The sequence below is a fragment of the Palaemon carinicauda genome, chromosome 3 (genome assembly GCF_036898095.1).
Source record: "Palaemon carinicauda isolate YSFRI2023 chromosome 3, ASM3689809v2, whole genome shotgun sequence".
Classification (NCBI taxonomy): Eukaryota; Metazoa; Arthropoda; class Malacostraca; order Decapoda; family Palaemonidae; genus Palaemon; species Palaemon carinicauda.
Genome location: NC_090727.1, coordinates 42,934,826 through 42,957,115, shown reverse-complemented (window position 1 = coordinate 42,957,115; position 22,290 = coordinate 42,934,826). Strand labels below are relative to the sequence as shown.

The window sequence follows — 22,290 nt, the reverse complement described above, 5'->3', positions numbered from 1 at the left end:
CAAATTTGAAGATAATTTATATTTTTCTTCATACAAACCTGGAGTTATTTATATAAGTTGTCCTGTCATCTGTTTTTCCCCAATAAGTTCTGCCTGCAGTAGAAAAAGTGACTAAACCACCGATCTGAGTATGTATATATATATATATATATATATATATATATATATATATATATATATATATATATATATATATATATATATATATATATATATATATATATATATATATATATATATATATATATATATATATATATATATATATATATATATATATATATATATATATATATATATATATATAATTCTCTATCTATCTATCTATCTATCTATCTATATGTATGTATGAGTGGGTGTATTTGTGTATGTCTGTGTATGTATGTGTGTGCGTGTATGTATGTGTGTGTATATATATTACAGGTACAGATATATGTACATTGTCCCGGCCACCCACTACCTAGTGTCTGGGTAGGGTTGGGTTGCTACCTCCCACCATCCCACCACAATTTTTTTTTGTCTACCTTTTAGCTTTGCCGAAAGAGTACATCCATCTATAAATAACACCAGGTTTGTATTAGGAAAAATACAAATTATCTTCAAATTTATGTTTATGATGAATAACACCTAACTACTAGAACTCTGCTATTATTTGGTAAACTTATTACTTCCGGAATCTAGTGTTGATGTTCTTTGCCTGAACTATGAACACTCTACCTTGGCAGTATGGCTATTTTCCTTTGATGTTCTCAATTGTTACATCATTGCCACTCCTCATGTTCTGGTAACGATGGTTACCCATCATGCACAGCCCAGTAATGTGGATGCATAATTTTTTTCTTTTCTTTATAGGTAGGAGGTTGGCCAGGGTACTAGTTACCCGTTGAGATAATACCGCTAGAGAGTTATTTGGTCCTTTGATTGGTAAGACTGTACTACATAAGATCCTTCTCTCTGGTTACAAACACCAAATAGTCTGGCCTATTCTTTACATATTGTCCTCTCCTCATACACCTGATAACACTAAGATTACCAAACAATTCTTCTTCACCTAAGGGGTTAACTACAGCACTGTAATTGTTCAGTGGCTAATTTCCTCTTGGTAAGGGTAGAAGAGAGACTTTAGCTATGGCAAGCAGCTCTTCTAGAAAGACATGCCAAATTCAAACCATTGTTCTCTAGTCTTGGGTAGTGCCATATCCTCTATACCATGGTCTTTGGCTGTCTTGGGGTAGAGCCCTCTTGCTTGAGGGTACACACTGTCACGCTATTCTATCTTTTTTCTCTTCCTCTTATTTTGTTGAAGTCTTTATACTTAAATTGTGGAGTATTTATTTTTAATAGTTACTGTTCTCAAATATTTCATTTTAATTCTCTTACTCCCTTGTTTCCTTTCCTCACTATGCTATTTTCCTTGTTGGGGCCCCTGGGCTTATAGTATCTTGCTTTTTCAACCTGGGTTGTGGCTTAGCAAGTAATAGTAATAATGATATACAAATTCAAATCCTCATCCTTTAATAGGAGTATGCTTTCAGCAAAGCTGGATACAGCTGTTACATCTTTACTGAGGTAATGGTCTTTACTGCTGGGTGGTGGGCAAGCCCTGCCTAATCGATAGTCAGTGAACTCGGATGTTATTTTCAATCAGCGGAGAGTATATACTCAGTCCAAGCGTCCTTATCAAGTGCTTTACATTTTGCTTTTTCTTTTATATGATGATTCTTTGAATTGTGGTGTGCAAGGTATTTTAAAGGAGACTGGTTTGCAGTTAAATCCAATAACTAGATGTGGGACAGCTGTGTGGTCATTCTGCTGACTTCTTGTTGGATGCCATTACCGTTTGCTGTCTCCTTCGTAAGTATGGTCTTATGACAACAGCGGTAACGAATCCTCAGAAAGGGGTTTACCCTTAGGCTTCACTTTACTTACATTAGTTTGATGGGAAATGCGGTCACCCATCCACTTTCTTTCTTTCAGTCTTTCTGATCTTGGGGAGATGCTAAGAACATACACCTGGATACTCTCTCAAGAGTTCCTCTCGTTCCCCACAAGCATGTTTTCCTTGGCCTGTGCGACTATGAAATTATTTTTTTTTGTAATTTCTTCCCTCTTCCTCCTTTTTGCTGGAATCATGCTACAAATACCACGATAGTAGGATGTTTGAGAGGTCCAGGAAGTTACCAGCTTCCGTGAGAGTGCCAATAGATCTCTTTTATGGGAAGAAATATCGGCAAGCATATATACGAGGTGCCTGGTTATCTGAAATAGGAGTTCTTACACTTATTACTGGTGTTTAGTTTTGCATGGGGTGCAAGTCTCCACCCGCTGGATCCCCGTGCACTACTGTATGCCCTCAAGCGCTATACTCCTATGAGTTAGATCTCCACTCTCACATCTCCAAGGTAGGGAGGAGTTCAGCTTTTGAAGAGACAAGAGACTGTAATGAGTTGTAGTCTCCACAGCCTGTTAACAATTATGTATACTTTTTATTAAGGTATATAGCCCGAGGCTTAGATTTATACAAAGGAACACACATTTGTGAGTGTAATACTGACTCTTACTAATGATTGCTATATAAACACACTATAATGGTTAAAACAATTATGTATTTGTTAGCTGATGATCACTAATTTGATAAGACAATTATAAGTCAGTCAAGGCAGAAGTCCAGCCAATGCTGGGTAAAGTCAGGATTATGTAATGAATGGATAAGCCTGGATATATTTTCATTGAGTTAAGGTACCGGGTATTGGTTAATCATGGGAAAAAGATAATATTGTTATTCTGCTTAGTAATGTTGAAGATATGACTGCAGTTAAACCAGGTTTTTAGTTTAATAGTGTTTGATAGGTTAGTCCATTGATGGAGTATACTCAGTAGGTCCATCCATCCATATACCAAAGGCACTTCCCCCAATTTTGGGGGGTAGCCGACATCAACAAGAACAAAACAAAAAAGGGGACCTCTACTCTCTACGTTCCTCCAGCCTAACCAGTAGGTAAATAACATTAATGTTAAATAAGCTTGTAAATGAACCAGTCAAGACAATAGTGTTATAGAGAGCGATAAGTTTTTATGGGGAATCTGGCTATAAGAAGCTGGTTCATCTGATTGAAGGTTAACCAGAAACTTTCCTTAAAGATGATAGGATAGCTAAAGTTACTTTAAGGAGGATCCATATAATATTTAATGGAAATTTAGCATGTCATTTCTGTTACAAGAATGATGCAAAAAATTGAAAAATGTGGAAAGTTGCAGGTCTTTTTTTTTTTTTTTTTTTTTTTTTTTTTTTTTTTTTTTTTGAGTGAAAACTCTACATTTAAAAATTTGCATAGCATTATACTCATGTATACTAAACAATGTCAATAAATCCTATTTTTGTTCATAATTTATACATAAGTTTTTATATAAAATTTTTGAGTGTTTGACCAAGTATGAGTATCTCTTGAAGAAAATTGTTGGGATTAATTGACAATTTAGAGAGCTGATGTTAATCAGTTGATTACCAGAAGGAAGTTATTAGGTCATTGTAGTGAAGTATTTCCTTCTTAGGATATTGGAGGTAAAACATTTCCACTTCACAAGAAACGCTGTCGGTTGTAATATTTGCTATTGTAAATGTCATGGACATATCTAGATTTTCATTGTTTCCACTTTCCTAAATATTATATTAGAATATTTTATATTCTTGGTAGTTTATCATGCAGAATTTTTTACCAAAAGTATAGTCCTGCTATAGAGGTGCACAGTAAGATTATGAACAAGACTGATACATCTGTATAATTAACATCTTTTATTTATTTTTCAGGCTAGAATCTTCGAAAGAGAAGGAAATTTAGTCTCCAGGTCAAAACAGAAAAGTTAACGGCAAGTAATCACTAACGAGGAAGATCAGCAGAGATTTATCTATAATCAGGGATTTACTTCTGAAAAATTCCAGAAAGTTTCCAACGAGGAGAGAATAGTTGGCACCAAACAAGGCCCAATGAAGCGGTTTATCAAACTTTCTTGAGTATTCGCTTATGAGTAAATAATGACAGTAGGCATAAAATACTCAGTTGACCCGATTTTGGCGTGTTATGTTACATTGGTCACTCCATTTATATCTGATTAGTTCTATAGCAATCAGTAACTGAAGATAAAAGTAAAACTAGTTAAGTTACAGTATAAAAGTAACATAGATTTTTACAATAACAATATTACCTGATTAATTCAAGTTTATCATAGTATCATTATTTCAGGAAGCCTCGAGTTTAATTGTTAAAGCTATTAACTTTTAATTTGTTAGTTTTTCATTTTATGCATCTTTACATTAAAAAGTTTGAATCAAGCCCAAATTTTTACTTGAAAATTAAGTCCAGCTCATCATTTATGAGATTGTTTCATTGTTTAAATTCAAGTTGCAATTTGTTAATAATTATTTGATATTAAGCACAATCATTCTTTCAGTTGCTTGAAAATTAGTTTGCAAATACAAATATACCGACTGAAAATGGATTAATATTACCTTTTAAATTGATTAGCAGGGACTGTTTTGTTAAATGGATCGTTTTTATATTCTGTATTACTGTAAATGTTTTTGAAAAAATTAGGAAAGTAAACATTAACAACCAATTACGACCAGCAAATGTAAATGATTTAGGACGTCTTGCTTAGAAATTTGCTGTCCATGCTTTCAATTTTCATTATCTGGTTGTTAAAATCAAATTTCAGTTTCCTCTTGGTATTTCTAGATCATCTCATATTTAGAATTATGTAAAGCACTGTAAACAAGTTACCAAAATGTGTGACAGAATGGAAATTAACAATAATCTTTTTAGTAATTGATTTAAATTCTTTTCACAATTTGCGTGTTAAAGTATGTTAATTGCGTGTGAGTACAGTATAACCTACAACAAATTAATTTTAACTGTATCATTTCATCTTTGTATGTATACTATTTCAAATCTATCTGTGAGACTATCACCTAATTCATAGCACTCATTAAATTCTTCTTACACAATTTTGAATCTTGGCCTATGTCCTCTTGAAAGAATAAGCAGATTTGCTCAAGAAAGAAGCTATTGAACAAAATAAAGTCTGGCTGTCTAATTAGCCACATATTGCCAGTTCTGTTCTGACACTGCCTTAGGGTTTGGGGGAAAATGGCTCATTGTATTCTAGCAATCAACACAAGTATTGATATTTCAAATTTACTAGATGCAAAATAAATATTAATTTACGAGGTGTCTATATGTTTCAAAGTAATCATATTTCATTCCCTCTTGCAATAATGACATTCTGTTTAAATGAATTTTTTTTTTTCCAAAACTCCCTTATACAATAAAAATTTTCACTATTTCAGTTAAAGGGAGAACCAAGTGTTCTGACTTAGCTTGTGTAAAGTCATGAATAGAATAATTAGATGATTAGGAGGTTGATATAATTTATCTCTCTCTCTCTCTCTCTCTCTCTCTCTCTCTCTCTCTCTCTCTCTCTCTCTCTCTCTCTCTCTCTCTCATTGGAATTAAGGTTATATTCACAGTGAAGAATGTGATTTTGAAAATCAAATTAAATTGTTTGAAAACTTTTTGTCCTAAGGTGCTTGCATGTAAGATTAATTTCAAATATCCTTTAGTAATGTTTTTTAAATTAATAATTTTCCCAATATATCAATCATTTTGATTATTCTTTTCACATACATTTTACATGCTTGTTTGCAGTAGCAGATCCTGTTATTTTTTCGATCCAGTGAATGGACATTTGTTTTAAAAAATTAGAATGACAAAATTTGTTGTTAAAAGGAGTAAAATCTCTTGACTAATGGTTTTAAGATTTGCTTACTTTTGTGGTTTTAAGCTTGGTTTTAAGCTTTGCATATTCTTTATACAAAAGATGCAATCAACTGCCTCATAATCTAGCGTAGAATATAGCCTATATAGTTATTGTTGTTAACAGTTGTAGTTTGAAGCATTTTACAGATTAAATTGATATTTTTTGTATGAAAGGTGTAGTAATTTGAGTTCCATGGAAGCATCAGTTGTACCATAACTGAAATACAAACCACGCTAGTTAATATGGGTAATTACTTTCAGCGTAGCTGAAATGACGAGCCATTAGAATTTTAACGAGGGTTTACTACCCCACCGCTAGTTAGCGGGGGTAGGGAGGGTAGCTTGCTGCCCCCCCTCACACACACACCTGTGCTTAAGCTCATTTTATTCTCGGCTCGGGTGGTAGTCGGACGTGTCTGCTGTCACCCTCGCCTTCTTTGACAGCCATTGCTAATCTTTTGTTTGCTTTTACTTTGACAGTGTGTGTGTGAAGTTGGCCTCTGCGATGCGTAAGTGTCCTGGATTACCTGACTTCCCTTGTGGCACATATATGTTGGCGGTCGAAACGGACCCCCACACCTTGTGTCCTTACTGTAAGGGCCAGCGGTGTGATAAGAATAATGTATGTGGTGAGTGTAGGGAGTGGTCTACCTCCCAGTGGGGGAGGTTTTCTTACGCTGGAAGAAGTCCAGACGGGATATTTCTCCTTCGAAGGTTTCTTTGAAAGGAGAAAATCCCAAGGGCTCTTCTTCCGTGGCCCAAACCTCCTCTGAAGCTCCCACTCGATCGATTTCTTCCAAGAAACTGTAGAGTGGTAGCGTAGGCCGTAGTTCTGTTGACCAATCTCGGGGTTTGGGAGAGGGAGTTGCCTCCCATAGCGAGGCAGCTCCTCCTCCTCCCGAGGGGGAGGATTTTTAATGTAAGTGTGTCTAATAATGATTTGTTGCAGCTTTGGGCTTCCTTGGGGCTTGAGGGTTCGCCCTCCAAGGAAGCCTTGTTTGACATGATCAGGTTGGGGGCAGCTGTCAAACAATCGCCGAATTTAGCAGAGGTTGATCCTCTGTCTATTGTCGACGTTGTATTGGCAGAGGCTTCCGATGAGTTGTATCAAACCTCTGCTCCTGATGTTGCTGAGGTAGCAGAAGGCTTACTTCCCCCCTCCGAACATCCTTCGAGGGAGGAACTAAGTCCAACGGTCTCTCCTGCTGGTGATTCTCCCCCTCAGGCGAGTTCACTCACACACTCCTCTTCGGAGGACCGCTGATGGTCAGCCCGCTGACCCCACGGCCCCCAGAGGGCGTATAAGGCGTAAAGCCCGCCTTCCTTCACCTTACAAGGGTGTTAGGAGGCGCCTCTTCGGTTCATCATCTCCGCAGTCCACCACAGAGGAACCTCGCCGTCGTTCTCTGACTCTTACCAGCTACATCCCTGGACCTCTCCGCAGATCGTTCGCGATCTCCTTCGGTGGAAGGTCGTCCTTACAAAGGACACGCCGACCTTCCACCCGCCAGACCTGCTGACCTGCTGTCGCCGTTCCTGGCTGCTGACACGTTGTGGGCGCCAACTCATCCCGTTATAAAACGGGCAACTGTCCCTTCGGGGCACAAAGGGCTTTCGCACAAAATTGTGCCTAAGTCCCTTACGCGCCACGTCTCCCCTGCGCGCCAACGATCACCTGTGCGCAAGCTCTCGCCTACAGAAGTTCCTGTTATAGTGCACCAGCGCTCACCTGCGCGCCAGCACACTCCTGTTCGCTAGCGCGCTACTGCGCGCCGTTATCCTGATGCGCGCCATGCGCGCCCCTGTTCTCCTGCGCGCCAGTGCTTGCCTATGTGCCAGCGCGCTCCTGCGCGCCAGCGCTTGCCTGCACGCCAGCGTTCGCCTGCGCGCCAACGATGCGCTTGCCTGCACGCCAGCGTTCGCCTGCGCGCCAACGATATCCTGCGCGCCCACGATCTTCTGATCTGGGCGCAAGGGGGAAGGTAACCTCTTCCCCTGCTCGCGAGCCCTCTCCAACGCGCCATTAATCGCAGACGCGCCATTGGACCCCGCCTGCTCACCATCCTTTACCTGCGCGAGTCTCCCACGCGTGCCCTCCGCGCCCACCTCCACAACCAGATGTGCGCTCTCATGCGCGCCCGCGCATAAGGGATATTTCTCCTGTGTGCGCGCGCCCAATGTTATCGCCCTCACGGGCTCTTCGGCCAGATCCTGCGTGCGCGAACAATCGCCTTCGCGAGCGAGCGCCCATCCAGCCTCCTGCACGCCCTCTGCCATCTCCAGCCCGTGCCATCGCTTGCCCGCGCGCCCTTGCCTGCGCCCCATTGCTCACCCACGCGCCCCATTGCTCACCCACGCGCCCCATTGCTCACCCACGCGCCCCATTGCTCACCCACGCGCCCCATTGCTCACCCACGCGCCCCATTGCTCACCCACGCGCACCCTCGTGCGCCAACATTCACCTGTGCGTGCGAACAATCTCCCATGTATGACCCAGGGCAAATCCCATCGCGCGAGCGCCAGCTCGATCCCCAGCGCGAGGCTGCAGGACGACGCGTGGCCAGGCCATTATCGTCGCGTCCCCCCAACAGAACAGTGCGCTCGCCGGAGGGAGGGAGGATTCCGGATAGGTCCAGGGACTTTTCTCCTTCTTTTCAGGCAAACCCTCCTTTGGTAACTCCTAGGGATCGAACGATCCCCTTCCCTCCAGAGGGAGTTATTGACATTGCAACCCTGGTTCGGGTGCCTGGTCAGAGCGGTCATGCAGGTTTTTAAGCCTGTTCACTCTTGAGCTGGGCCACAAATCAGTGGCAGCTTCTACTCCTCTGAAGAGGAAGAGAGGAGTATCTAACGTGGTTACTTCTCCAAGGGTGAAGCCGACTCCTTGGAAGTCTTTGAGGAAGGCCTCCTCACCCCCCCCCCCCCCGACTTTCACTCCCTTCCCTTCGGACGAAGATTTCCTGTCCTCGAGTGTCACGCGAGGTGAGGCGTTCCCCCATCGCACCAATGAGGGAAACCCCACCTCGCGCAAGGAAATCTTCTCGGGTAGGGGTGGAGACCCTCCCACCATCACTGTTGGAGTCCTGCATCCCTCCCAGGAGGGAGTCGAAGGACTTAAGACTTTACTGAATTCATCCTCAAGGATTAGACCGGAGCCAGCCAAGCCCTCAGAGATTGTCCACGAGTCCCCCCCAAGAAGAGCCTTTGGGGACAGGAGACTTCGCTGATAGGATCCAGAGATTTCCCCTCGTGAGGGCAAGGAAACGGTCTTGGACCGAGTCTTTGGTACTCAAAAACCCTCAAAGGCCAGCGCGGCTTTGCCCTGGTCTCAAGGGATTAAGAGTGCCAGAAACAAGGTCGAAGGCCAGCTCTCCGAGCTTGCCTCCTCCAGCCGATCCAGCGCCGGTAACAAACTTCTCCTGCCTCCTCGTGTCCATCAGAGGAGGTACTTTGACATCATGCAGGAGACTTGTTTAGCTCTTCCCCTACACCACTCTTTGGAAGAGCTTACCAGGGGAGCCCCTCTAGAGAGAGACTCCAACCAGCAAGTCTCGTTCTCGGTAACGGAGATCCTTAGCCAGGAGAAGGTGGCGAAGTGTGCCATGCAGGCAACTTCGTGGCTGGACATCTGGCTAGGGCCTCTGGGCATCCTGTTACGATCTGAGGACTTGTCCAAAGAGAGTACTAGGAAGGCCATGGAGACCTTTTTACTCTCAGGCACTCGTACAATTGAGTTTCTAGCCCACCAAGTCTCATACTTGTGGGCTAATATCATCTTGAAACGTCGAGATGCGGTGTCTGAGAGATTCCACCAAAAGGTCCCCAGTACCGAGATCAGCAGGCTCAGACATTCTTCCATCTTGGGGAAGAATTTGTTCGAGCCTAAGGACGTGGAGCAGGCGGCTGAGAGGTGGAGGAAGTCCAACCAGGACTCTCCTACGTAGAGCTTTAACATCAAACCCCTAAAAACCTCCAGCAACCCAGCAATCACGTCCTACCAAGACCACAAAACCGGCAGCTACAGCGAAGACAACGGTGTCTAAGCCCTTTCCTGTCAAGGACAAGAAAGGCAAAAAGTCCTCCAGGGGAGGAAAGAATCCTAGGGGGAGTGGATGCCTACAAAGTTGCGCAAACAGGTGGCAGCAACTCGTGGCCGATTCCTGGACGATTTCCGTAATCAGTCAAGGATATTGCCTCCAGTTCTCAACATCTCTACCTCCCCTGACAGCGAATCCAGTGTCGTTGAGCTCCCTTGCCATGGGATCAGCAAGGGGGCAAGCCCTTTGGGCAGAATTCGAGACCATGTTGAAGAAGGGCGCTCTTCAAGAGGTCGTTGACGGGTCCCCAGGCTTCTTCAGTCGACTCTTTCTTGTAAAGAAGGCGTCAGGAGGCTGGAGACCAGTCATCGACCTCTCAGCTCTGAACAGGTTTGTCAAGCAGACCCCGTTCAGCCTGGAGACGGCAGACACGGTCAGACTTGCAGTGAGACCGCAAGACTTCATGTGTACACTGGACCTGAAGGACGCGTACTTCCAGATCCCAGTCCATCCGTCTTCAAGGAAGTACTTAGTATTCAGCCTAGACAACAAGATCTACCAGTTGAAGGTGCTGTGTTTCGGTCTCTCCACAGCACCACAGGTTTTTACCAGTGTGTTCACACAGGATCGGCATCTGTCTCCTCCGTTATCCTGACGACTGGCTGATCCTAGCAGACTCGGAGTCGCCCTTCTTCAACACCGAAACAAACTTCTGGTACTTTGCCATTATCTGGGGATCATGGTAAATCTCGAGAAGTCTTCTCTGCTTCCTACTCAAAAACTGGTATATCTAGGTATGATCATAGACACCAATCTCCACAAAGCCTTCCCATCAGACGACAGGATAGCAAGGCTGAGGAGGGTCGAGAGTCCTTTCCTCAGATGGGAAGAGCTTCCAGCCCAATCGTGGTTACGTCTCCTCAGTCACCTCTCATCCTTGGCTCGTCTAGTTCCCAACTATCGCCTCAGAATGAGATCTCTCCAATGGTGACTCAAGTCCCGATGGAATCAGGGTCACGATTCTAGGACGTCATGATCCCGATGGGTCCTGCGGAACAGACGGACCTTCAGTGGTGGGTGAGAGACGAGAACCTACGAAGGGGAGTGGATCTTCTCGTCCTCCCCCGGGATTTGATGCTGTTTTCGGACGCTTCAAAGAAAGGGTGGGGTGTCCACGTACTGCACCACAGGACCTCAGGCCTGTGGTCAGAATCAGAAAGTGCCTCCATATAAATCTGCTAGAAATGAAGGCTGTATTCCTGGTCCTTCAACAGTTCCAACAATACCTGGCGGGTCACTCTGTGATGGTGATGAGCGACAACACCACAGTAGTGGCTTACATCAACAAGCAAGGAGGTACCTTTTCAAAGCAGCTATCCCATCTCGCAGTAGAGATACTGAGATGGACCGAAGTCCACTCGATTCTACTATCGGCTCGCTTCATTTCAGGCAAGAGGAATGTGCTCGCCGAAAGTCTGAGCAGAGCGTATCAGATAGTGAGTACCGAGTGGTCTTTGAATCATCTAGTAGCCAACAAAGTCCTGACTTGTGGGGTTCCCCGACTGTGGATCTGTTAACTACAGCGCTGAACTTCAAGCTCCCGCTGTACTGCTACCCTGTCCCGGATCCCAAGGCACTCTGGCATGATGCCTTCCAACGACGGTGGGAGAACATCGACGTGTACGCCTTTCCCCCCTTCTGTCTGATGACCCTTATAGCTCCGCTATGGCATGACGCGGAATGGTTTCCAGACCTTGTGCAACTCCTAACGGAACTTCCGAGAGAACTCCCTCCATGACACGAGCTACTCAAACAACCACACGCCAACATCTTTCACAAAGCCGTAGCTTCGCTACGACTTCACGCCTGGAGACTATCCAGCATCTCCTTGCTGAGAGGGGTCATCCGCAGGGGTCTACCAGGCAAAGTGGGGAGTTTTCTGTGGTTGGTGTTGTGGAAGGGGTATCTCCCCACTCAATGCCACTATTCCAGAAATAGCGGAGTTCTTCGTGTATTTGTGAGAAGAAATGCACCTTTCAGTCTTGGCAGTGAAAGGCTATCTCTCAGCCTTAAGTCTAGCCTTCAGGCTCAAAGGAGTGGACATTCTTCCTCGCTGGAACTTGCCATACTCATACGAAGTTATGAAATTACCTGCCCTCAGTCGGAAGTGAGACCTCCTCCATGGAACGTGTTTAGAGTTCTCAGGTCTCTTAAGAGACCTCCCTACGAACCATTACGCCAGGCTTCAGATTGCCACCTAACTTGGAAGACTGTTCTTACTAGCTTCGGCCTCGGCCAAGCAAGTCGGTGAACTTCATGGTCTCTCGTATGACATCGCCCATCCAACGGGATGGGGGAAGGTAATGTTCAGATTCGTCCCTGAGTTTGTTGCTAAGACTCGGAATCCGGGAGTGCCAGGCCCTCGGTTTGACTCTTTCCAGATTTTGAGTCTTAGTTCTGCAACAGATAACCCAGACCATCTCCTACTGTGCCCAGTAAGGAGTCCGAGGCTATATCTCAAAAGAACGGCTGCAGTTGGTCCCCAAGTGCAGGCATTGTTTGTGAGCACTGGGAGAACAAAGAGGAGGGTTACCAAGAATACTATCTCGGCATGGATTCGTAGGGTGATCCATCTGTCCCTGAATCCTGACCCTCCTCCGTCACGTCGCCCTAGAGCACATGATGTCGGGCGTAGCTACGTCCCTGGACTTCAAGAAGAACTTTTCAGTGACGCAGGTTCTACAAGCAGGGGTGTGGAAGCGTCAGACGACCTTCACAGCCCACTACCTGCAAGATGTGACCCACAGGAGGCTCGATACGTTCTCTATCGGCCCTGTGGTGGCTGCACAACAGCTGGTTTAAAACCTCAGGCTCCTTAATGGACAAATAGCAGAAGGTTGAGGGCATTGTTACCCGGTCTTAGTCTGCATGAATGAAAAGGTTTATCTGGCCCTTATTCTTTTCTTCATTCTCCCTTCTCTTGGGGAAAGCAGCATCCTGGGTTCTCTGCACAGCGGACCTCGAACCACTGCAGGTAAACCATGTTTCCTTGTGTTCCTAGTATTAAGCTAATACTGTCATGTCCCCATACCCTGACGAAGTGGTATTGGGAGAGTCCTAGCCTAAGTTTCCATCTAAAGGACTACAGGTCAACTTCCTAGGACGAGTCACACTTCATACCTTCACACACAGCTTACGTAGGCCGCAGCCCTTGCGCAACAAGGTTTCAGCGAGGTGCAGGGACTCCTTATTGTTTAGTGCTGACACACTCGGATACTGAGTCCCCGGGCAAAGCCAAAAGCCAGTACTGGCTGGGACTTGCCACCCTTCCTAAGGGGTGAATCACCCATATTAAATAGCGTGGTTTGTATTTCAGGTACGGAACAAATGACAAATTTGGAGGTAATTTGTATTTTTCCTAACTATTCAAACCTTAGCTATTTAATCTAACTTGCCCGCCAGCCCTATCCCCCGTGAAGTCCTACCTCTAAGTAAAGTGAGCTCAGCACAGGTGTTTGTGAGGGTGGGGTAGCAGGCTACCCTCCCTACCCCACGCTAACTAGCGGTGGAGTAGTAAACCCTCGTTAAAATTCTAATGGCTCATCATTTCAGCTACGCCGAAAGTGATTACCCATATAAATAGCTAAGGTTTGTATAGTTAGGAAAAATACAAATTACCTACGAACTTGTTATTTTTCCATGATGTCTTCAGAGAAGGAAGGAATCAATGAAGTAGTTTTAAATCTATAATCACGCAATAAATCTATGTTCATGTAATATTTCTTAAAGTGGAGGTTATAAGAGGGGTTTTATTATAAAACTTACAGGTTTTTACTGAAAGGCTTAAAGCAAATGGTTAAGATTTTGTGAAGTGATGCTCAGACAAATCTGGTTGTTAAATAGGCTAAATTTAAATGGATATAGAAAAGGGAGGGGGCCACTACTTCGAAGGAGAAAAAATAATCAGGTTGTGGGCAAGAGGGAAGTTCAATGAAAAAATTTGTGCGTTTCCTATAACAATTTGGTAAATTTTGCTTACCAATACTATTTTTCTGGGTCGACCTGTGACGTCCGGCGAAAAAGTCCTTCTTTGTACTTTTTCTGATATAAATCTTCCAAATATACCAGAGAAAATTAAAAGCATGGAATGCAGAGGTTACAACCCTCGCGCGAGCACCTTGTTGGTGTCGTATATCTAAAAAGGGCGTTTGTAAAACATTATTCACAGGCTGTCTTCCATTTAGATAATCCCTTCATCAAAGGGGGAGGGCCGTGACAGGCCCTAGAGAATACAGTTGGGATACCCTACCGACACCTACCACTCGCGCTCACCAGGTCATCCTTCTGTTTTGGACTTGACTGCAAAGTTGATAAGTTTTTTGCCCAGTGTTTTTCGAAGTGATTGTCGTTAATTCAACATGACTGACGTTGATACTTCACCCTTACCAATGTTAAGTACCATAGTTTGTTTTGGCAGCTTTTGACAGTACCGGGCATTTGTTCTGTTTCCAATATGGTGGTTTTTAGTTTTGGAAGCGATTGTCCGGCCGAGGTATCGGCAGCCATTTTGTGTTATGTTCGCTTCGGTAAATATTCTAGTTAATTTTGCCCATCTGGTACTCTGTCATCTAGGTTATATCACTTACGTTTTATGGCCTTTTAGTGTTATTAATTTTTACTATGGTATTTATGTGCTTGCAAGTCCAATTTGGACCTACGAAGAATAGCGATTTAAAGAATAGCGAATTAAAGTTTAGCGATTTAGTCTGTTAGTTTGTACTCGCCTCAGAGGCTTCGATTTAGACTATATCCATGTTTATTTGTTACGTTGTCGTTATTCTTCGTTCTTGGTTATTACTAAGAAAAGCAATCAATTTTATTAATGTTCTTGTTTTATTGTGTGATGTTAGTTTTTTTATTATGTAACCTTGAGAGCGAAAACAGAGACTGCTCGTTCCCTGTTCTACAGATATGAGTTATCCCTTCTCTCGTTTTCTTTGTTAGCTCGAGTAAGAGAGGTGAATTTCCCGTTCTCCGTTTTTATACGATCACGAGTTATTCAGGCCTCCTCTTAGTATCAGAGTTGATGATAGTACGTTTAATATTATAAACGTTTTTATTGATGTGGTTACTGTTAATATAGCTAACACTATTAATAGGTACGTTAGTGTATGAGTCATTAATTGGGGTCGTTTTATACCGACACCCTTAGCTCCGTGAGTTATGCTTAGCTCCGCCTTGAGTTATGCTCCGCTATATGGATACTCATTGGGTGAGAACTAGTTAACGTTCAGGAGCAGATTTTTGGAGTGCAACGGTGAAATCCGGCACTCGGACTCCGGCTGAAGCCTTTTACACACGAACCTTTGTCATGTTTGATCATAATTACACCGTTTCGGCCGGCTTCACGGGAGATAACACAATCATTCATTGAGGTTAATGTTATCGTACCGGGGACGGTCACGATATCACGGTGACGGGCCTTTGCTACCGGATCTCCGGTACAAACAGAGATCAAGCAGACGGCCAGAACCGGAGTTAACAATGTGATACCGATGAAGACTTCACAGTTTCATTATTACGGTCCCTTTTTCATCGAATCTCCGGCTTCACTGGAGATAACACAAACATTCAGTATTAGAGAATGTTATCGTACCGCTGAGGATCACGTTTTCACGATGACGGACCTTTGTCACTAGTTCTCCGTTACAAACAGAGATCAATCAGACGATCAGAATCAGGGTATGAACCCTTTTTCATGAATAATCACAATATCGTTATTACGATCCTTTTCATCGAATCTCCGGCTTAACCGGATATCGTACAGGCGATCAGCATTGAGGTTAATATTAGTTTTCCTCTGGTGTTCACGTTGTCACTATGACGGACCTTTGTACCGGGGATTGTTACCGGAGCTCCGGTACAGACAGAGATCACTCAGACCACGGGTGGCCAATCTCTTGTTTTTGCTGTAAAGGAAAGGATTTAACATGAATACAAAGTAAACTGTACTTACTTTAATGACACTTTGAATTTGCGTTGGTAATATTCATTAGTTATTCTTGAAAGTCCAAATAAAAATATATGAACAACTATGCCTATATTTAATTCTAACTAGGTATAAATATGGATAAATATCCATACAACATCGTGTTCAAATAGAAATAAATTGATTATGCCTATATTTATGCATTTTCAATTCTAACTATGCCTAAATATGAATAAATATCCATACAACATAGTGTTCAAATAGAAATAAATTGATTGTGCTTATATTTGTGCATATTCAATTCTAACTATACCTAAATATGAATAAATATTCATACAACATCGTGTTCAAATAGAAATAAATTGATTATGCCTATATTTATGCATATTCAATTCTAACTATGCCTAAATATGAATAAATATCCATACAACATAGTGTTCAAATAGAAATAAGTTTCCACTCAGTACTGGGAACCAAACGTTGGCCCCTTCTAATGAAGGGCCGGGTCGAGGCTAACCATGCCATGAGAGGCTATCTACTGTTCCTTGAAACTCTGGTCAGTGAACAGATGAATCAATAGAATACTAATAGCCAGTAAATAATGTTAGACCCGGTTCTGAACGTCTGAGTCAGGGGTGGCCAACCTGTGGCGGATGCGCCAACAGTGTCACATTTCATGAATACAAGTGTCGAACTATACCCCAAAAGATAGTACATTAAATGATTTTTCTTTAAAATTGATTTTTATGAGTTATACAGCTGATCCCAGCCTGTGAATAGGATCACTAACCAAAGTTCAAGGAACATCCAGACTTATGTCCCCTTTCTTTTACAGAAGGTTCGCCTACATGGTTCCCGTCAGGATGATGATGAATCTCTCTGGCCTGCAAGAGAGGCTCTCCGCCCTTGGTTATCAAGGTTGGGAAGGAATGCTCCATCTAGAGGTCCCTATCTCCTCAGAGTGTCCTCTCTAAGGTTGGACGACGACCCCATGGACGGGCAGGTAGGTGGGGATGAATTTTGAGCCTTCAGCTTTGCAATTACCTATGTCACCGACCTAGGACCCTTAATGGATCCTGATGTTCATGTTACCCTGCATAAACCGTGACTGCTAAAAGCAACACATTCTAGGGAAAACCAAGGGGCTATGACGGAGCTCAAAAGTATGGTAGTGAGTCGGATCCGTTCAGGAACTCAGAAGTTTCCCCCTACAGCCCCAGGCATATCGAAGTAACCTCCTTCGATAAAAACGCATAGAGATTTGCCTTACATGTTCCATATATAGATGGTACCATAAATCTGGATGGCATAGACGTCCTCCCTCTGGGGGACCTAGAATTTACTCCCAGGTACTAGAATTCCCGTTCAACGGATTCGTTCGATTGAAAGAGATTGCCTTGGTGGTTAGGTTAGACAAGGTACCGAAGATAACAGTATTATTTCCTAAAGGGCAGGCCCGATCTGTCTGGACCAGGATGTTGTCAGTCTGGGGGGTACGATAATTCCAAGATCTGCCCTTCCAATTCGACCTACACGTTTGATGGTCTGATCGGGTTAGTTGTGGGAAATACGTTCTGTCTGAGGCCTCTATCAGACAGGAATCGATAGTCGGTTACCCACTCGTCATCACAGCCTCCCTCTGATTCGACGTCTATGCATCCAAATCCCCCTCATCAGGTGGTCTACCTCACTGATTCACCAGGTACACAGCCCAACCCCGTTGGGATGTTTTACCTGCATACAGCCCTAGATCCGAACCCTCAGGCTCCTCTCGTGGACACCAGAGAGGAAGCTACAGGAGTAGAAGACAGTCTCGCCATCGAGACGGACCTAGAAAAAAGGGGGCTCGGAGAAGGAAAGTACCTAGATTCACCCCCTCACAACGCGGTGGTCCCGGTAGGGGGTAGACTTTACCACTTTTGAGACCATTGGACCTTCGGTCTGTGGGCTCATAGCATAATCTCTAAAGGTTTGAGGTGAAAATGGCCACAAGGTCCTCCTCCTCCACCAGTGACCTTCTCCCAGAAATCCACTCCCATCCTGGAAGAGTACACCACAGGGTTACTCAAGAAGAAGCAATCAAACGGGATCGATCACTGAAGTTCCAAAGCCACCTGTTCACAATTCCGAAAAGGCTTGGCGGCATTGAGAGTGGACCTGGACTTGTCAAGCTAAACTCTTACATTCTCTGCGACAAGTTCCGGATGTTGACTATCTCTCAGGTACGGACCTTACTTCCCCGTAGGACCGTCACCACCTCTGTCGATCTTACCGACGACTATTATCTTGCGCCTTTAGCTCGAAACTTCTCTTCTTATCTGGGTTTCCGCCTAAGCAGGAAAGCCTTTGTGTTCAAGACATGCCCTTTGGCCTCAACATTGATCCCAGGATATTCACGAAACTGGGAGAGAGAGTGTTAGAACAACTCAGGAACCAAGAGATACAGATCATTGCTTATCTGGCCGGTTGGCTCATTTGGGCCCGGCCGGTCATAGAAGGCAACAGAGCTACGAAGGAATTATTTCAATTTCTCGACAACCTGTGATTTCGGGTCAATCTCCAAAAAAATCTCGCCTGCAACCATCAGTCCGCTTAGAATGGTTAGCCATTCAGTGGGACCTTTCGAAGCACACGTTGTCTCTCCCTTCCAAAAGGTAAGAGGAATAGTTTCCAAGATCAAAAAAAAAAAAAAAAAAAAAAAAAAAAAAAATTTTCTCAAACACAAACAGGTGTCTGAAGAGCCTTAGAAAGTATCCTCGGACTTTTCCAATTCACTTCAGTAACAGATCTAATAAAAGCCAAACTCAAAGACATCAATCGAGTTTGGAGAAAGAGAGCTACAGTACCTATAAGAGACATGGTCTCGAAGGTCCCCTCTGTCTTGAAAATGAGACTACGCCCATGGTCCGAACCGAAGGACCTCTCCAAATCGGTTCCTCTACAATTCCCACCTCCACAAGTGACATTCCATACAGCCGCGTCTCTAAGTGGATGGGGGGGATTACTCCGAACATCAGATGTTTCAGGTTCTTGGTCACTCTCCATGAAACAGTCCCATATCATTGTTCTCAAAGCCATGGCAGTGTTCTTGACCCTGAAGAGAGACTCTCCTCCGAGGTCGACCCACATCAGAGTAGTGTCAGACAGCACAGACGCAGTACACTACGTCAACAGGGGAGGATCCAAGTCACCCAACCTGAATCAGATCCTGGTCACTATCTTCGACTGGGCAACAGAAGAGAACTGGTTCCTGTCAGCACCTCACCTAGCGGGAGGCCAGAATGTGAGAGCGGACTCACTATCCAGGACGGATCCACTGGAGTCAGAATGGTCTCTAGACATAATTTCATTCCGGTGGATACTCAGGCTCGTTCCAGGCCTCCAGGTAGATCTATTCGCAACTCAGATGAATCACTAACTTCCTTGTTATGTGACCCCAACCCTGGACCCTCGGGCTTATGCCATGGACGCATTACCCCGGGATTGGAACCATTAGAAGAAGATTTCCCTATCTCCCCCAGGGAATCTTCTAAAAACTTTTACACAAACTACGCTCCTTCCGGGGCGCAGTGGCTTTAGTACCACCTCACTGGCCAAGAACAGTTGGTTTCCTCTCCTCCTCGAGTTGAAACTCAGTCCCATCCGGATCCCGTTCCTCAAACTGACCCGAGTATCCAAACTCACCGTGTCAGATTACTCAAGGATAGCCAAAACTCTAACTTTGTGGACTACAGGAAGTTGGCAGCTCGTAGAGATGCGAACATTGAACCGGAAACGATCTCTTCATCGAATGGGACAAAAAAGGGACTCGACAATTCGCCAATATGATTCGACCGTTAACAACTAGTAGGTCCCCTAAGAGTGCAGACCATACTCGTATGTCCCCGCATTTAGCCATCTCTTTCTTGAGGTTCCTATTTGACAAAGGCCTAACAGTTAGCACTTTAACCACCATCAAGTCAGCTTTGACGAAGATCTACCTTGTTGGGTTCAACATTAACCTAGCTGATTCCTATTTCTCATCAACCCCAAAAACATGTGCTAGGCTTCGACCTTCGGTTCGGCCACAAAAGGACTCTTGGTCTCTGAACGGTGTTCTCAAACTTGCGATGGACACGGACAATGAATCCTGCTCTTATATCACTCTTCTTAGGAAGACTTTATTTCTAACGGCTATGGCCTCAGGTGATGGAACATCAGAACTAGCAGCTCTCACGAAACCCGGAAAACATAGATTTCCTCCCTTCAGCCGAAGTACTCCTTTTCCAGACAAAGCTTCCCTAGCTAAAAAATGAGGATCCGCAAAATAGGTGCTCCTCTCGGAAGATTATTCTTCATCCCCAGGATTTTTCTCCGTGTACAGTCACACTCTCAAGCCCCTTTTTAGCTAGAACTGCCACCCGCTCGTCTGGCCCCTTGGTTATTAGGGAACAAGGAGGTACTATTTCCATTCACAGTATCAGGCAACAAATCCTCTACTTCATTAAACATACTAATCCGGAATCATTTCCCCAGGCTCATGATATACGGACAGTAAATGCCTCCAACAATGACTTCCAGAACAGGGACTTTGATGATTTTAAAAAATATACGGGTTGGAAATCCCCTATGGTTGTCAAACGCCAATATCTAAAGATCTTACAGGCCCTTAAATACCTGACGATGGCAGAGGGGAGCCTTATCTCTCCCCATTAATCTCCTCTTCTTCCTTTCTTCCATCTCTTCTCTTCTCCCTCCTACCCGCCACTCACACCACGTCGCCGCTCTCCTTGGTAGTTCGTTAGCCCTATGATATTTGCCATGTTTAATTCCTATGGTTTAACTGTTATTGTAGTTACCGTTCCTTTAATGTTTAGATATACTTAGACATGTAAGGTTTGATGACTTTTGCGATTCGACACTCAGTTGGTTCCTTGTCGTCATTATTATTTAACCTTACGTTCCCTATGTCATTTGGCTGGTTGGTAATGGGACGATTACTTTATTATATCATAGTATTGTCGTACATGGTGATTGTATTCTCCTCATTATGTTATTATTTTATTGGGCTTGGAAGGCATTCTCTGGTACCTTTTCGCCGGACGTCACAGGTCGACCCAGAAAAGGGATTTTGACGAAGGAAAAATCTATTTCTGGGGAGAGACCTGTGACGCCCGGCGAAACCCTTCCCGATTATTTTTGTGCGGACCCACCCTTTTCCTTGCCAAGCCATATGTTCTTGCAGAAGGATGACCTGGTGAGCGCGAGTGGTAGGTGTCGGTAGGGTATCCCAACTGTATTCTCTAGGGCCTGTCACGGCCCTCCCCCTTTGATGAAGGGATTATCTAAATGGAAGACAGCCTGTGAATAATGTTTTACAAACGCCCTTTTTAGATATACGACACCAACAAGGTGCTCGCGCGAGGGTTGTAACCTCTGCATTCCATGCTTTTAATTTTCTCTGGTATATTTGGAAGATTTATATCAGAAAAAGTACAAAGAAGGACTTTTTCGCCGGGCGTCACAGGTCTCTCCCCAGAAATAGATTTTTCCTTCGTCAAAATCCCTTAATACTTTTTAACATATAGGAAGGTAGTTTTGTGGTTGAAATTTTCAATTGTAATAGAGAGTAGAATGCATCTTGAACCTATCAAAATGGTTTCATAGGTAAAATTGCTTTGCAAATCCAATAGAAAATATTTTCATATAAATAGAATGCAAACTGAAAATGGTAATTAAGGATTTTTTCCCGTTCAGACAGAAAAGCATATAAAATGCTTAAAACCAGTCACTTTTTATATACAATAAAACATTTTTGTCATTTACAATATTTTTTGATACAAATGTTAATCATTTGATCTTAATTGAGATATTATGCTTGTATAACTTGAACTGTACATTGGTTAGAGTAATTATTTCAAATATTTTGTAAATAGTAGCCGCTATGCCATAATGTCAATTGCATGAGAAAAATTTGTTGACGAAAATACTGGAAGATACAAGAGCAAGGGTCATGAAGGATGATTTATGGTAAAAATCACCATACCAGTGCTAATGGTATAACTACATATAGTTAAGTAGTAAAGGTAGATGGCCCAGCACTTGGATGTCAGTGGTTAGTAATATGGGCACTATGAACTACTTACATTATAATTAGGTTCATTATATTCAGAGTTGTGAAAGATTTGTCCATGATATAGAGTTAATGTTTTGATGGCTAAATACAATAGACCACTACAACCATAACAAATGATATTATTCACTTGAGCAATCTTTAGGTTTTTTGCCAGGTGAGGTAATTTCTCAATATCCTCCTTAAGAAATGGTGAAGCTTAAGATATCAACTTCTCAAAACAAAGGTAAGGCTAGTCTTATGAGAGATTTACTCTTGAATAGCCTTGGTTTAGTTAACTATCAACTTTAAAAGCTTGATTTAATTTTACACAGGCTTACATTACTAGTAATATTGATA

General features: G+C 43.4%; 1 long non-coding RNA gene across 1 annotated transcript in view; it reads left to right on the top strand.

The window, feature by feature from the left end:
* The window catches only part of LOC137638256 (uncharacterized), a 28,970-nt gene extending 24,074 nt beyond the window's left edge, over positions 1 to 4,896 (top strand). The window contains exon 4 of the long non-coding RNA XR_011043967.1: positions 3,809 to 4,896. This is a non-coding gene — a long non-coding RNA (uncharacterized lncRNA). The remainder of the gene's footprint in view (positions 1 to 3,808) is intronic.
* The last annotated feature ends 17,394 nt before the right edge of the window (positions 4,897 to 22,290 follow it).